Source organism: Cavia porcellus, unplaced genomic scaffold, assembly GCF_034190915.1.
Source record: "Cavia porcellus strain 051 isolate PalLab524CR breed Dunkin Hartley unplaced genomic scaffold, mCavPor4.1 scaffold_6, whole genome shotgun sequence".
Classification (NCBI taxonomy): Eukaryota; Metazoa; Chordata; class Mammalia; order Rodentia; family Caviidae; genus Cavia; species Cavia porcellus.
Genome location: NW_026947489.1, coordinates 13,855,598 through 13,873,708, shown reverse-complemented (window position 1 = coordinate 13,873,708; position 18,111 = coordinate 13,855,598). Strand labels below are relative to the sequence as shown.

General features: G+C 39.1%; 1 long non-coding RNA gene across 2 annotated transcripts in view; it reads right to left on the bottom strand.

Moving 5' to 3' along the window:
* The window catches only part of LOC134476367 (uncharacterized), a 68,775-nt gene extending 51,050 nt beyond the window's left edge, over positions 1–17,725 (bottom strand). For both annotated transcript variants that reach the window (XR_010047945.1, XR_010047946.1), the window contains exon 1: positions 17,568–17,725. This is a non-coding gene — a long non-coding RNA (uncharacterized LOC134476367). The remainder of the gene's footprint in view (positions 1–17,567) is intronic.
* Between the last annotated feature and the right edge of the window lie 386 nt (positions 17,726–18,111).

Below are 18,111 nucleotides of genomic sequence, written 5' to 3'. Positions count from 1 at the left end.
AAGCAGCTTTGAAAGTTAATGCTTTTCCAAATTTCCATGTCCAACTCTTTTCACCCACTTGTGTGACGTGTTGGCAGTGATTCAGTGGTAAAGCCTGCGTACTCTTCAGTGAGCACTTGGGATCCTGGGGGGGCGTGCATAGTGATGTACATGGAAAACAAGAAAAAAAAGTCTGGCTGTGATCCTCACCATGGTAGGCTACCTAGGTGTCCTCCCAGGCTCCTGATTGTGGGCACATAAAGAGGCCACCCAAACTGCTGACATCGTTTGCTGACCCTTCCAAAGCAATTGAGAGCCCTAATGATTTTGTTTTTGGATTTTGGAACTGAACCGTGCAGGGATTGGTTCCAATCCTGGGTGGTGCTGGAAAACTCGGCTGCCCCAGAATTTGGCTGGGACCACCAGATGTGTTTCATGTGCGGGCCTTTTCCCATAATCTGACCAGCATGGTTTATGAATGTTCTGGGGAGCAGAAAGCAGGTCCCAAAGGCTGAGAAAGGGCCATGCCCCGCTCAGCTAAGAGACCACACAGCCATCCTCTCTCCCCTCTGAGTATTTATAGTTAGAAAACCACACCACCCTTCTCCTTCGGAAGCCGTGGGTGAACGTGGAAAAAGCCAGGGACACAGATTGCATCCTACAGCTGAGAAAGCCTTACTCTTGGAAAAGCTTGAAAATAAATAAATAAAAGGGAAAATCCAAATGGGATCGCTCTTCAAACACACAAATGATCTTATGTTAACAGTTGGGATTAAACAGCTGTCTGGTGGTTATGTAATCATAACAGATGCCGAGCGTGAACGTTTCCTGCTAGTGTTGTTTCGCTTATTGCTGTTTGTGCAGTTCACTGGGCTGAATTCTGCTTAAGGGATACAGGTTTTTATTATCCTTCTGTGCTGTACAGGCAGCTTCATCATGTCTTTAAGAGGAAAGGGGGCATGTGCAAGGGAGAGATGGAGAGGAAATGGAGGGTGGGTGCTCAATGTCACATTGGAGATGATGTCACATGGATGAAATTCTGACACATGCTATTATTTTGCTATTAAAGTGGCCCCCAGCTCTTTCCCCTGTTTTGCGAGAATGTCCTCTATCCTACAGCCGTTTATGGGACTGGGAGAGCATTTATAGAACATACAGGGGGGTTATTTTTTGTATGATTGATGGATTACAACGTTATAATATCCCCATCGATTCTGTCTTCCTCTCATTCCCTCTGAAGTAAACTGTATTCGCTGAATTATTTTTTTCCTAGAAATTTCATTTCAGCCTAGAAGCTGTGATTATCCTACTCGTGGCAGCAGAGTGAAGTGACGAACTCTCCCTATTTTCTCTGGAACTTCAAAACTGAAAGCTCATTTGGGCTGGAATTGTTCTACTTACTCAAACCAAAGTATCCACTTCACCCATGTTTCTGCCACAACTCATAACCTAAGGTGCTTACTCAGAGATTTAACTCTACAACTTACATTCTGAATTAAAAAAAAATATGGTAAAAATGGCAGAAATGATGTTTCAAGATGTTTTCAGAGCTTTTGGCCTGAGTTCAGCCTATTCATCTCTTCCACTCTGGGATCTCATTTCTCATCCACAAAAGGTTGAGCCACACGCACTTAGACATGTGTTCAATGGTCACTAGTGCAGCTGTGTCATTTGAAATTTTGGACAGGGGGAGGAGGGAGCAGATTTAATTGCGTAACACATTGTCTTAAACATCTTTCCTTGTGAATAGAACTCAATACTGTGGCAAAAATTTCTACATCTTTACTGTAGCAGAGGTTGCAACAATACACACACACATTTAAGAAACTGAACTTCAAGTGCCATTTTGCTCTCATTTAGAAAATAAGTTTCATTGATTACTTTTGGGAGCTTCCTAGATCACAGTTTAAATTCATCCCTTCTTTGATAAGTTGCCAATGGAATATTTCTGTTTTAAATATATTTTAAAGAAAGTTCATGCGAATTTAATGCTTCATATTATTAACATTCCTGAAACTATTTTTCTAATCCACTCTCTAAGTGTGTGTTATATCTGAGTATTGTGTCCAAGATTGTATAAGTTATAAGGGGTAGAACTCACACTTGTACCCATAGGAGGTACCAATGACCACATCAAACACAGCCCAGGAAGGGTGTCTGTCTGCAGCCCCTTGCCGCCGGTGTTGATGGCTTTTTTCCTGGTTTAGTGCACAGTGGTGGTGGACACCATTGCCCTATGTCAGGTTGCCTCTATTGCTTCTAAATAATGCAAGCAAGTGTCAATTATCTTCCTCGAGCCTTTCTCCAATGCCCTAGTATTAAGGGAAAATGTTTTCCAAGAGCCTGAAAGAACTGAATACCAGCTCCAGCTCAGAACCAAAGATCTCTGCAGTGACAGCATACAGCAAAAGTTCCAGTTCGGAACCAAAGATCCTTCCAAAGAAGGTCAGTAAGCACTTGAGATATGACATCGTAACCATTGGACTGGCTGTTATCAAAATAAAAACCAGAAAATAGCAAGCAAGATATGGAGAAACTGAAATTCCTGTGCACTGTTTGTGAGAAAGTAAAATGGTAAGATTGAAATGGAAAACAGAAAGATTGTATGATGTAGCAATTTCATATCTGGATACATACCCCGAAGAACTGAATGCAGTCTTGAATAGGTTTGGCACAACCAAATTCATAGCACCGTTATCTAGAACAGTTAAAAAGTGGCAGCTAGCTAAGAGTTTTGATGGATGAATAGCTAAGCAAAATATGCTACATAAATATGCGTTAGTCAGTTTGAACCACTGAAATAGAGTACTATAATCTGGATGAATTACATGCAAGACAAATGTATTTCTCACAGTTCTGGAGGCTGACAGTCTAAAACCGAAGGGGCAACAGAGCTGAGTGTAGGTGCAGGACCTCCTCAGAGCTGCAAATCACTGCCTTTTGCTATGTTCTGTCACTGCAGAGAGAGAGCTGGCTGGCTCTCTTCTTACCTAGGCACTTTCTCCCTCACTGATGACTGATCTCCCATAAACCTCCCCTCCAGACTTCTACATTCAGCTAAGGTTTCAACATAACATTTTAGAAAACTTCAAATGCTCAGAGTGCTTCAACATAAAGTGGAATACTATCTGGTCATTAAAAGTACTGATAAATGCTACAACATAGATGAACAGGGAGGGTGTGATACTAAGTGAACACATAGTCATAAAAAGGACAAAGACTACGTGGTATCCCTCATAAGAGCTACTCGGAATAATTAACCTTATGCAGATAGACAATAGAATAGTAGTTTCCAGGGACTCAGCATTTAGAGCATGTAGAATTTCTGTTTTGGAAAATGAAAATAGTTCTCAAGTTGGATGATGATAATTGATACACAACAATGTGAATGTACGTAACGCCCCCAAACTGTACTATTAAAAGAACTGCATTTCTTTTTTATATATATCTTACCACTAAAAATGAATCAGAAAAACAAGACAGAATGAAGGGCCACCAATGTCACCTGAAATCTAGAAGCTGCCTTTAACATCTCCTGTTTTTCCTTCTCCATTCTTTGAGCATAACACATACTTGGCTTTTGAGCATAATTAAGAATTCAAGCACTATAGTGTGCACAGATACAGCACCTGTAAACATGGAAATCAGACCATCAGAGAGCTACGATTTGCTCTTCCTTGATGAAAAAACCCTACCCCAAATCTTCATTTTTGTTCTTTTAAACTTGATACCAATTAAAATGCAAATCTTTTCAAGAGAGCATGTTGTAAGCATTTTCATCTTTGAATGAATTTCAGATCCTTTAATCTTCTCTTTTCTTCTAAAACAAAGCTTTTTTTAATTACAAAAGCAATAAAGAAAAAAGATTAATAGCTAATGTATACCAAGAGCTTTTACAGACTGTCGAAGTAGAGGTGAATGGCCTGACAGGAGGAGGAGCGTGGCTCTAGGGGACAGAAGAACCAATCCAGGGAGGCCCAGAAGAAACGAGAGACGGGACAACTCCCTTGGCAGCAAGAAAATGATGAAGACAACACAGTGAGGAACCAGTCTACGATCAAGAAGCCAGTGAAGTCAAAGTAAAAACTCACAGAAAGCAACACACCCGTCACAAACAGCACTATTCAATAAAAGGGCACACTCATAAAAGTAGCTTTTAAAAACATGAGAATGTTTTACATTTTGGAAAAATTATCTGATAGCACATCAAGATAAATATTAATATCTTTCCACTCAACTGCCCTACCCTTAGGAAGCCACTTCATGAAATAAAATCCTCATGCGTTTAAGGAAATAGGTAAGACTTATGTATAAGGATGTTCTCGGTAGTATTGCTTACAATGCCACACAAAAAAGTGAATCCAGCATGCTGCATCCTTTTCATAACATATTATGCAAATAATAACAAGAGAGTCATGTCATTATCTCAGATGGAATTCCATAAAGAACAGAGTTCAAAAAACCCTGTGTAGCAAGCATGAGCCATTTAAATAAAAGTCTCACATAGGGTTGTATGTGCACAGGAATATATGTGGTTGAAGATATCAATAAGGGTTTTCACTATTAATTCATATTATTTCCCTGTGAAGAATTGGGCCAATATGCATAGAGAGGGAAAAAAATGGAAGGTAAGTTTGTAAGCTGAAAAGAAAATGAAAAAGAAAAAAAAATGGAAAAAAAAAGAGAAAAAATGGCATCACCAAATGCAAGGATTTTCTCTTTGTATTTCTTTATTTCTATATATGGGAATACTAAAAATATTTATATTACATTTTTATCCATATGTCTTTGTATTCCATAATGTTCACATTACTTGTGTGGAATGGACAGACATACATAACCCATCTTAATTTCTTTTTTAAACCCCTTTCTCTTCTCTCCCTCCTACCTCCTTCAACTCTTGATCTTCCCATTTAAGAAAGGTCTAGCTCCCTACTTCCTATTTCCTAACTTTTATTTTGCTCTTTACATATAATTTGTGTTTACTTTATAAGAGGAACTCTGTGATATTTAAGCCTGGGTGACAGATTTCTTTCACTTAACATTATGGTCTCAAGGTATATCCATTTTCCTATAAATGACTCCTGTGTATCCTTTGTATGGCAGTGCAGTTCTCCATTCTGTGTAGATAAATTTTCTCTATCCATTTATGTGAAAATGGACATACAGGCTGCTTCCAAGATTTAGCAATTATGACTTGAGCTGCTGTAAACATAGGTATGCATGGATCATCCTTCAATATTAGCTTACTCTCCATCAGTGAGAACCAATATCTGGGATAAGGAGGGAATTTTTATTTTGGCTCAAGTCTCAGAGGCATTGGTTACTGACTGCCAGGCCTTATTATATTGGTTCTGGAGCAGCGAAGTGTACCATGCAGAAACACATGGTACACATGGTAGGAGCTCTGTACACCTTACAGTGGTCAGGAAGCAAAGAGAGAAATAAAGTGGCAGGGGCCCAGTGTCATCTTACAGTCCACTCCTGCAAGGACTCAGCTTCCTTCTCTAAGAACCACCTGTGAATGGCTCTACTGCCTCCAATCATGGCATAGCTTGGCTACTGAGTGTTTAATACCGTGGACCTCAGGGCAACAGATCCAGAGTAAAGCATCTTCTAGCAAGCACTTTTTATAGCACAATCCAGGCAGAAATGAGACTTTAGAAGTTATACTTCTCATTCTTAGGACTATTAGATTTTTCAGAGTTCAAAAAAACGAAAGCCTTTAAATCAGTAAATCGTATCATTCAAAATGAGTTTGAATCATGCAAAAAATTCACTTGGAAATTTCTTTGGAAATTAAAGTCATTTTGTAACTCTTTGTACCTCTTGTAGGAGGTGAGAATGGCAGGTAGGATACAGTTCATAACTACTTTAGCATCCTATCCAGAGAGTATCACAGTAGGGCCATCTAAAACAAGATTCAAATCAGAATGACACTAGCCATGTGTTTCTGCCATGTTTGCTATGTCAAACACAACAAAGTTGTATGACACAAAACTAAGTTCATGTTTCTAGGAAAAAAAATGTTATTAAAAAGCAGCTAAGAAAAGCAGCACAAGACCAATTCTTGTAATCCCCTTATTTCTGTACCTAATTTACACTTTCATAATAGGCGTCCAGCTTCTGAAGTCTGCTTTATGCTATGTGGACACTACAGCTCATTTCTTAACTTGCTTCATCTATCAGTTGGTGAATACATAAATGTGAATTTCTTTTCTTGCATCAAAACACACAGAACAAATCTGCACATGATTTGAAAATGTGCTGTGAAATGTTTTTATACTAGAGGTAACTTGGTTAGTGATAATATCGATGAAATACCACTGACTTCTCAAAAGACATAGGCATATCATTCTCCACTCCAATGGAAACAGCTGAGTTTAGTTCATTTTAGATTATTTTATGGGTTTTTTGTTTTATTTACATACATATGATGTTGACTTTAATAATTTCATGTCATAACATGTCAGCTTGTCGATCCTTTTTTCTGAGATTTCTTATAATGCTCTGGACTCATTAAATTCATATATCCAGATCATTTTCAAACTCAGTAAAATTTTCTTTAATTCTGTCTTTGGTTATTTTTCTATTTCAGCTCTTCTATTTTCTTCTACAGAATCCTTGTTCTTAGATTCTGTCTCCATTTCTTTGTCAATATCTGCATATCCCTAGGACTAATTATCTACCAAACTCATGAAAATATTTTAAGTGCTTTAGTGTTTGAAGGTTTTAATACCACTAATGGAGTATTTTCTCCTTTTGTGTTTTTCCAGTCTAGTTTCTACCCTTTGATGTTAAAAATTTTTGCTATAATTATATACCGTTAGCTTACAGTATGAGCTACAAGAATTAGACATGGGCTCAGGGATTCAAAACTAGGTGTCCCTTATTTTATAAATTAACTTAGTTAATCTTAAAATGGTCCTCATTTTTACAGATGCCAAAACACTAATATTCTGTATTTCCAGAAATATTGTTTAAAACATACATGAGTTTCTTATTGCTACTTCGTGTTTAATGATTTGAAACAGCACACGTTTATTTTCTCAAGAGTTTAGAAGGCCAGAAGTCTACCACAGTTTGGCCATCCTGCATTCCTGAAGGTAGTACCACCTGACCATAGCACCATACAAGGAGCAGCCGTTTACACACAGATCATCAGGGAGACTGCGGATTCAAACTTTAGCAGCTTTTCAGCCAATATTTGTTACAGGACTCATACATCAAAAGTTCCTTTCAATTATCCTTCAACAATCCAGTCCTTTGCATTGTCTGTGATTGCTTGCTTGGATTTTCTCCAACACAAATAGAAAGTCTGAGGGGTGATTATTTTTTATTTGACTAAATAAAATTATTTTTTTATAATCATTGACTAAAACTAAGTTAGTCCTATCCAAAAGGAAAGTGGTCCAAATCTCCCTCTTTATATTTCCTGTCTAGTAAGACCCTGAGTCCTTTAAAGTCTCTATGATTAGACTCATGTGTCTCCTTTTGGCCTCTTGTAGGCTCCAAGTATTCAGCTTCTGGTTTTTGTGCACCCTTTCCCCTTAAGAAACAGGATGAAATTAGCGCTACTCTCAAAGAACTGGTAGCTTCCAATAAGAAGTTCACAAATTCTGTAATTTTAATGATATTATAAAAAGCAATGAGGATTAAAGTTTTTTGTTGTTGTTGTTGTTTTGTTTTTAGCAAAGCTTATCCTCTTGGTAGACATTATATACAACGTGTTTAAAACAACTTTGCTTCAATGATACAGGTACATCCTTTACTTGTTACAGCCACACTGATCTTTACCTCTTTCTTCAGTGGTTTAGAACCGTTTTGTATGCCTGGCCCCAAAGTTTCTGTGTCGGAAAGTCAAATCTCTTTAGTTTGGGCCTGAGGAATGAAGTCTACCTAATTGTGCGTGCTACACACTGAATTAAACCAGTCGTCCTAAAGCCTGAAACACTGAAAGGTTCTCTACACACTCCTATCTAGAAACAACCTTCTAATTTTCTAGTCATGTACAGGTTCTCAGGCAGCGCATGTAATTTCACCAAGTCAAGGGAATTTTCCAAAACTCTTGAAGATTCTCTCCCAGACTTACATATAAACACGCACTAGCACCTTCCTCATTTTTCATGGCTCCAAGGTTTTCTAGACAGTTAAAGATGGATGGACAGGAACTATCCTAAAGGGAATCTGGGCTCCTTTCACATTAGATTAGTTTTTCCCTGATGGGGGCAACAAAGTGAACCAGAAGCTCACCGTGAAGATTATAACACCCACAGCCGGCACTGTTTAAAACTTAGAAAATCAGCCTTTTCCCAGTCATCTAGGTTGGTGCATAGCCATTAGGAAGAAGAGATACTTTGGAATCAATATAGAGTTAATAATCATTCATTCACTTACCAGCCACATCCTGTGTGTCGGCTCTATAGTGAGCATTTCATATGTACGAGGCATACAATGGTGACCCAGCAGGAAAAGTTTCTGCTTTCTCAGTCTTACAGGATTAAGAAGGAGTCATAACATTAGCAAGTTCTAAAATATAGAACTAATAGTGTAACAGTAAACAGCATAATGTATCCATCCAAAGACTGGAGACTATTTAAATTACAACCAATAGGGGAAAAGAAGAAACCATGGTATAACAATACAGTAGGATCTTACATAGCAATAGAGAGGAATAAATTGCTGCTATGTGTTATAATCCTTTATTATTAAATCTGCATACTTCTAAGATTATTCTAAATGAAAGAAGCCATTTGAAAAAGGCCATATAGTATATAAGCCCATTTATGTGAGATGTCTGGAGAAGGTAAGGTTACAGAAACAGCACGTAGATTATCAGTTGGTAAATACAGAGTGAAAAAGAATAGTAACTCCAAATAAGCTTGATAAAATGTTTTAAAACTGAGTAGTGGCAAAGCCTGCATGAGTCAGTACCTTTATTAATAATAGAAAACACTGGACATGAGTCTAAAACAGGTGAATCTATGATAAGTAATACCTCAATAAAGTTATTCAAATATTTAACATAATATAGGCAATAATCTACAAGAATTATTACTTAAAAACAAGCATCACTTTAAAGGAGTATCAGTTATAAGTTTTAAGTGATCATTGTTTACATAAACATGTGCATATATTTTACATATATGCAATATAAAATTTATGCACACATACATATACACACTCATTTATGCATATATATGTATATATCCTGATATTTGCACATACATGTGTAAGTATGCTCTTTAATAGGTACATCAGGGCAAGTCTTGTTGAAGTATTAATACTTAATGGGAACTCTAAAGAGTAAGAAATACTCAACTACAAGAAGTGGTTAGTCAAGAGATAACTAGGGAGCTGAAAGAGCCCTAAAAAGGTTCAAGGATGGGAAATATTTCATTATTTCTGAAGAACTGGAGGGAAACCTATATAAGCATATATGATGTTCTCAAGGGCCATGTGATCCAAACTAAGGAGTTTATACTGAGTTCTGTCCACCAAATTCATCGATGGAAGGGCTTGGATCAGCACAGCTACGAGTTTTATTTCTATGGAGTAATCTGTGGAGTAATCTAATGGAGTAATCTGTGATTGAACAAGGAAACAGAGCAATTGGGAAACACAGACTAGACATCATCCCATGCATCAAGAGGAGGATTATGATATCTGGGACTAGGGTAGCGGAGGTAAAAATGGACAGAAATAGGTGTCATTTTTAGGGTTGAGATAGATCCAACCACAACTACTTTGAGAGCAGGGATCGAAAGAGTGAAGTAGAGTGAAGTTAAAGATGATTTCAATAAAAAGACCAAAGTCAAATTTGCTAAGTTTAGGTAGACTGAGGTAGGTAAAATTTCCAGAAGTGAGAGGTTCAAGAACTGCATGTTGGATATACTGGGTTTAAAATAATATGGGATCAAAAGAGGATGAAGTAGGCGAAGTGGCAAAATAGGCAGCTGAAATGTAGGCTTGTCAAAGAGACCGAGGAAGAAAAATAGGCTAAAAAGAACTCAGGAGAGTCTGATCGTAGTAGAGAATCCTATGAAAGGGGGGATTTTGAGAGTGAACGGTGCCAACAGCTACTGCTATAGTGAGTAAGATGGGGCTTGGTAAGTGGGGACCAGAGAGACTGATGCAGTCTCTCTAGGGCTCGTGGCAGGGTGGGACAGCAGCAAGAAGATGAAACTGCATCTAAAAATGACTCCAAGTGCCTCGTGGGAAGGGATGTTGAGATTGGTGGCAGTAGCTTTAGGGTGATGAGCTTTGGGATACATTAGTGTATGAGTTAAGATTAAAATTAGCTACAGTTGATGTGAAATATAACAACAGTTTGAACTTGATATCATCCCCCCTGCAGCCAGTTAATGTTAGAAAGTGAAAAGTGGAAGAAATGGAAAACTGAGATCACCTCACGGCATGTGTTGACTTGTTTGCATAGCCACACCTAACTGTACGAGAAATGGGTATATTGTCCATTCCAGATGCTCACGGAACCAACAGCAAACACAGAGCAAGGTTTATAGTTCAAAGACTTATCAAGAGAGAGACAGTGGGCCCTGGAGGTTATGATCATCCTCTGCTGAGTTTGAGGTGTGTTTCCTTGTTGTGTGTGTGTGGTGGGGAGGATTCAGTGTTTATACTTTCCATTTTCCATACTAATCCCAAATGAAGGAGAATTGGAGCAGGAGGGGGATACATCACAGTCATCACAATTCTTCAGAAGGAAGAGACGGTGAAATTCAGAACCTTAAAGGAACTGGCTCTTGAAAGCCTGGGGGTGGGACTTTCACCAAGGCAGATACATTTGGTATTTAAAAAGCTACATAGAAGACAAAGGATTTATTTCCCAGTTAAAAGAATCTATTTTCCAGGAGAAAGCAGAATCAAGGTGAGCCTCAAGTAAAATGCAGACTTGAGGAAATAAACATAGACATGGTATTATTTTCTTTGAGCAATGACTTAACATGAAAACTTTGCAGACTCAAGGCAGAGCCTCCAGCCCAGTTAAGCCTTAAGATTTTACTTAAAGCAAAACCAAGTGTGAACAGGATCAGCTAATGAGGAATGAACCCAACTGCTCAAACAAGGAGTATAAAGAAGGTCTATGGAGAAATTAATCCATGATTGCAGGTACTAGGCCATAGGAGAAACTATAAACTTCATGCAAAACTTTTGCAGAAGTTTATAAGGATCTTCATTAGTATCATCAATCAGTGCCAATAGCAACTGTTTATTTATTGAATACCTAATTTGCATAGAGTTTTGCTGCTGTAAGGATTGATATTTTATAGCTTTATTTTGTTATTCATTAAAATTATTTTTAGCTTTCACAGTTGATGGGATGTTTATCTGTACATATAAAATTGCTTCTAATTTAAGTCCATTTCCCCAAATGTTATTACTTTTATTTCAGGAGGAAAATAGTCCTGCAATTTCCTCCTGATCATTCCATACTCCTGCCATCTTTTACCTTTGTACCATAAAACAATTATTCTAACCATAACTCTGAATTCTATTGTTTATATTATTGAGATTTCTCTTCTCTGGTCCCTCTACAACTGCTCTACCTTTTTTAAAAGTATAGGACCCAAGTTGAATAAAAATTTCAGCAGAATGAATAAGAGAAATGAATCTGTTATTTGTTATACTGTATAAAGGACACGGTAGAGACTTCATTTATTTAATGTGTCACTGGAGGAAAGACAAAGACAAGAAGGTAGCTTTACAATTCAGCATTCAAATCACAGCAAAGACTGAACAAATCTCAATAAACTGCTGTTATGCTTTGTGTGGATGTACCCCCAAAGCTTCATGCAGTCATAGAGTATTTTCGAAGTGGTTGAATCTAAAGTGTGACTGATTCATAATGCAATGTTGGGATTAAGGGTGCCAAAATTAAGAGTGGGTGATTACTGGATCAGTTGGCTGATTGGATTGGCACTGCCCAAATCCCAGTAGACTGCATACAATGTAAGAGGCAGAAAGAGGCATGTCTCTCTCCTGTGCTGCTTTAAAAAAAAAAAAAAAAAAAAAAAACAACACTGACTTCCTTAACTTTTGAGTGTTGGACATTTTGTCCTAGCAGTGAGACAAGTGACTCAGATAATTCCCTAGTGGTTAATTTTATTTCTAGTTGTACATCATTCTCTGGAAGGGATGTGGCAATGGGAAATGTGCTCTCTGGTCAATATAATGTAGATAAGAACAACTAAGAGTTAAGGCCCAGGAGTCTTTCCTTTTGCTCTTTTACTGATACTTTATCACATGAGTGTAAATCACACTTGAAAATCTGGAATACTCTTCCTGTAGGACAACCCTGAAAGGAATCCTTAGGTTCTCTCATATGTTTATTTCATAACTGAATTTTAATATAAACATAAAATTTAACAATACAACAGTGATCATATTTTCATATGAATGATGGCATTTGTTTTCATCTAGTTTAGACTAAAAGCTCTTTTCCTTAATAGCAGGATCCTAACAATATACAAGCATTCCAACATCTCATCCTTGCCAGCACCTGTCATTTGGCGAGGAGGGATAAATGATAGTGACATACATCCTAACTGTGTAGCATCCTCTTTTTATACATATGATTTGCCATTCCTGGTAATTAATGATGCTGGAACATATTTTCACATATCTATTATATATACATATTTTTTTTTGAAGAAAGTCCACTCAGTGTTTTTTTTTCAAATTTGGTTATTATTTATTCTGCTAATAAGTTATAAAACTTCCTTTCCCATTTTTGTAATCCGTACCCTATTTGACAAATGGTTGTTAACTATTTTCTCCCTCTCCTTAGGGAGAATTCGGTTATTTTACTTTGTAGTGCAGAATGTCTTTTTTTTTTTTTTTTTTTTGTGACAGCATATAGTTTATATATTTTTGCTTTTGGACTCTTGTTCAAAATATAATTGCCCAGGCCAATGGTATGATGGTAAGAACTTTTTCTGTTTTTTTTTTTTTTTTTTTTTCCCAAAAAGTTTAGCAGTTTCAGGTCTTAGCTTTGTCTTTAACCCATTTTGCAATGAATTTATGAGTAGCACAAAACAAGGGTTTGATATAATTCTCTGTATGTATCCAGTTCTCCTGACCCCTCTGAAGAGACTGTTCTTTCCCCTTTGCAGATGCTTAGCAGCCTTGGTCACGTGACACTGTTGGCCTGTAATTATTTCGTGCTTTCTGATCTGTGCCCTTACTCTATACATCTGTCCAGATTTCACTAGTCTTTAACTACTACTATGCTACTCCGTATCTATTTCCTAGGACCTCCAATGATTACCAAGACCTTATCCTGTTATGTTTGATGATGACTTTTATCACTGGGATACAATTACATTTCAAATTGTTACTGTGAGAAGTAACTCAAGTTGCCAATGTTATTGTGTATTTAATGCTTAATTTTCTGAACATAAGCTTAATTTGTGGTCATCTCCAAAAGGTAGAAAATAAGTTATCTGATTTGATCTCAATTTGCTTACCACCACATTGTACAGAGGAGGCGGCTGCATGCGTTGCCAGGGGTTTTAGCTTCGTTAAGTCTCCTTCAGGCAGAGGTCCAGCCTCTGAGAATTAGGGGTGACCCAGGTCCCATGTGGATGATACTTAAAACTCAAAGCTACCTTTCCTCTTGTGCATGTGTATGATTCTGTATGGACATGTGTGTGTGTGTGTGTGCGTATATATAGACATATGTACAATTTAAAGAAATGCTCCCACACACAAATATATATAGAAGTAATTATCCTATATATAGTATATATATATATATATATATATATATGTAATTATTCTTTATATAGAATATATATAGAAGTAATGATTGCATCAATGTTTTTGAAGAAAAAGAAAGTTCCTTTTTCCACTTATTCTGAAACTCTGGTTTATCACCAGACAGAAAGTTGCAACCTTACTAACACTTTCTTGGATGTACTTTTCCTCAGATTATTTCTTCTGCGTTGGCAAAGCAGCTCCTTATGCCAAGTGATGTTCCGAATGATCAGGGGGGTTTTCTGTTCAGTACCTCGCTCCCAGACCACACGCTACGGACTACATCTAGTGTGTGGAGCAAAGGATGTCTCTATTCGCCTTTGTCTTTAAGAACGTGAGTCATTGTCTCTCTCCTTGCCTATTTCCTCCATGGAGAATTTACTGGCCCAAATTTTTAAAAAAGCTCCTACCACACTCCCATTTGCTGTAAGTGCAATTAGTTGCAGGTACAAAATTTGGAGCAAAGCAGTCTCCCGTGGCCTCTTGTGCCTGCGGTTATCCAACTGTGGCTCCAGTTTTTCAGTGCACAACTGATTGCACCCACAAAAAGCAAGGATAAACTTTGAAAATGGTTCCCTTTAAGACAGTTGGGGGATTGTGTGCTTCCGCTTGGCAAATTCCAATCTATTAGAGAGGCGCAGCCATCACTCCGGCTGGCACTGCAAAGCTGAAATCCAGGTTAGGCACCTCGGGTGAGCTGCAGGCTTGGCTCTAGCACAAGGTGTCTGCTCCAATGCCCCCTTGACCTCCCCTGGCTTCACCTTGAGTGCCTGGTGGATGCCGCCTTAGTACTTAGCATTCCTGACTCCATCTCCTGCTTAGTTCACCAGTCACTTTCCCAAAGGGTTTGATGAAAGAAGGTTGGTCATACTGTCAATAAAACACATTTAACCAACTCTAAATTTGCTTTAAAGAGACAGCTGCAAAGATTGACTTTTGCAAAGTGACTCACCCCACCACGCGGGGAAGATGTCGGTCGGCTTCTGAATGTTATTAACTGTGCCACTGAGTCCATAAGAAAGGGTTTTGAAGGAATTCCAGTGTGAATCCACTAATTCAATAATTCAATAACATAAATTCAAGTAATGGATATTAATACTATGTGCAAAACACGCTCACAACTTTTATATCTCTTTTTGCACCAGACAGAGCATGCGTTGTGAGAGGCTCCTGATGAAATAATAAAACCCAATTCTCATCTGGAAAAAAGAATCATTATGGGAGGATGGTAATTTACTTTATATGACCTTCAATTGATTATTCTGTGACTGCTACACAAATATCACAGGAGCTATTGATCGTAAAACCTACCAAATAGATCTCTAATAGCTTTTACTGGGCAAAAATAATTATGCTTGCACTGTGGTCAAACACACATAAACCAATGTGGAGGTATTAATGTATGGTATTATTACCCATCTGTCGGCGAGGTATGGAGGGAACCCTTCTCAGGAACACACTATGTCTAAGCCCCATGGAAGTTCAATATCCAAGCCAGCAATTATAGCCAGTTATTCTGAAAAAATTGATTACTGTAACTGAAAGCTAGAGCTGGGAAGCAGAGGCTGCAGCTGCTTAATAAAAGTAAAATAATAAGAGATATCCTAACTGAGTCCTGCTGCAGTGGCTTTGAGGATGCAGAAATTGAATTTCCTTGTGGTGTTGGCAGCAGAGGAACCTGTCAGAGTCAAGAGCTTCCTATCCAGCCTTGACCAAGATCAATGATCAACACCCATAAAAGGTCAGGATGTGCGATCAAAGAAGGGGTTATCTATCTCTCAAGGAAAAGTGTGTAATACAACCCCAAACTGCAATGCTGCTAGGCACTATGGGCAAGAAAGCCAAAACAGAGAGAAACTTCAGTTTCACTCTGGTGAACGGGAAGAATGTTCCACTCATACAAGGTGTGCAGCCAGATGTGTGCTATCAGTGCAGAGCACCTCAGCACGGCCCCCCGCAGATGAATGCAGGCCACGGACCTAACAGGTTCCCTCTGCGACCACATGCACATACACGGAGCTCTGAGAATGCCTGAGTCTTCAGCATGTCGCAGCAAGTCTGTGACTTACTCTCTACCCTCCAAGTTCAAATAATCAGACAAACAGGTGTTTCACTGGAAAACAAAAAAACCTACTCTCAAGACATTTAAGTGAGAATGATAAGCTTCTAGCAGCCAGAAAGAATAGACCAGAATATGAACAGGACTGAGATACACATGAGAGAGGGAGAGAGAAGGAGAGAGAGAGGGAGACACACACACACATACACACACACACACACACACACACAGAAAGAGAGAGAAAGAGAGAGAGAGAGAGAGAGAGAGAGAGAGAGAGAGAGAGAAAGGGAGGCTCATAGACACATTATGGAATCTGCATTTGCAAGAGTGGGGAGTAATAACTATCTTTTAGAACAGATCAGAATAATATTCCATGAATTCCACTCATGCATTCCATGAAATACAACAGAATTGAGATGTGCAGCTATTGGGTTGTGCCTTCCACGATGGGTAGAGTTTTCCTAAGTATTTATGCTCTGAGAGCACCTCAAAACAGTTCCATGAGAATACTGATCTCGGTATTAGTACATAACAAACAAACAAACAAACAAACAAATATCACTCCCAGGGAGGGGAGACTGACCTAGAAAAAAGAAACCGAGTGACAGGAGGACCTCAAGCTTCACCTCCTCTTTCTGCAGTGATGTGGCTCACTTCTAACTTGGTTTTTTCTCTTCTTTTCTGGCATTATCAGAGTCAGTTGTCAGAGGTAGCAGAAGTGAAGCTATGGTTTCTCTCTTTTATGATTTATAATTCAGGAGCATAACAGGGGCAGGGAGTTGAGGGTGATCCCTATGGCTGTGGCCACTTTTATTGTTAAAGAAATACAGACTTCTAAGAAACCTTGAAACCTCTTCAAGAAGACTTGTTTTCCAAGGCCTCTCACCAGTGTAACTCACCTCTGCTGGACACAGTCTTGGAACATGTTGGGGAAGGGTTTATTGGTCGCACTTCTGATTCTGCTTGTTATAAGCAGTTCTCAAATTACATGGTAGACTAGGTATTTTAGGATCCCTTAAGTCAAAGGGAGATACTGAGTCCCACTATAAAATCCATAACATGTGGACAGGGTTTATCTTAGCTTACACCCAGGCAATCAATAGCTCAGGAATGCCAAACTGCTGTTAGCCGCCTGTAAGCCCACAAAGTCAAGGTGTTGGCATTACAAATAATTTGCTTACTTGGAAAATAATCCCTGTCGTTTTGTGGTACTGTGGATCTATCTTTTCTTTCTTTTTCTTTCTTTCTTTCTTTCTTTCTTTCTTTCTTTCTTTCTTTCTTTGTCTTTCTTTCTTTCTTTTTTATTTGGTTTGCTTGTTTGTTTTAATTATTACCATCTGATTTTATGACCCTTTGGGGTCTAGGTCAGGTTTCCTATTGGGGTGGGATTTTTATCCTATGGAGATCTTTAATCTTGATGTTGTCATTTGGTCTCAGGGCAGTGCTTGGCTTGCGAACTCCATCCTGGATTAGTACCAGAAAGTGCCGCAGACCAGAGGCCACACGTTCCCTCCCTAACACATTCTCAGCCCGCTTCCCTTCCAAGGTAAGCGTAGGGATCCCTCACTTTTTACAAGCGAAACCTCCAGAGGAAGAGGGCTGCTCGGCCTTCAGATCCGCGAAAGGCCGGCCCCTTGCATACCAGGTCTGTTGGTTAAGGGGGGATCTGGTCTTCCAAATTCCAGCAGCCGCCACACCCTGTGCCATGCCAGCCGCTGGCTCAAGGCAAGCAGGATCCCTATCAGCAGCCTACCTGTCACGCAGTGGTCCCGGAGAACGCAGAGGCTCAGCAGCGCCTGGAGCACAGGAAGCGCGGGCGCCCTGCCCTGCAGGTGTGGTCCCACCTGGCGCCCACTGGCCGCAGCTGCCTGCGGTGCAGGTGGCGGGTGGCGGACGGGCGGTCTGCGGCTCGGGTGGGAGCCCCGGCGCCAGCTCTGCAAATATCCACGTAGCATCGCTGCTAGGTGCCCGTCTCCGGGAGCAAGATGCCTGCACAAAAGCATCGGGCATGGAACGCACAGATTTTGAACATTAGTTTCTATTTCATCTCTGTGGGAGAAAGGAACACGCACTATGGGAAAGTGGAGGGGAAGAGAGCCCCGCATAATTTCCGACGGATGTTTGACAAATCATTTCGCCCTCAGAACCCTGCATCAGCCCCCGTTTCCCAAGTTTAAAATTCTTGTCATTGTCAGTGTCAGTGACGCCTTTCCAAATCTGAGAAAGAATAGATCAGACCCACCGAGATACAACTTTTTTTTTTTTTAACTTTTCAAGCAGTATTAAAAGTACAGAAA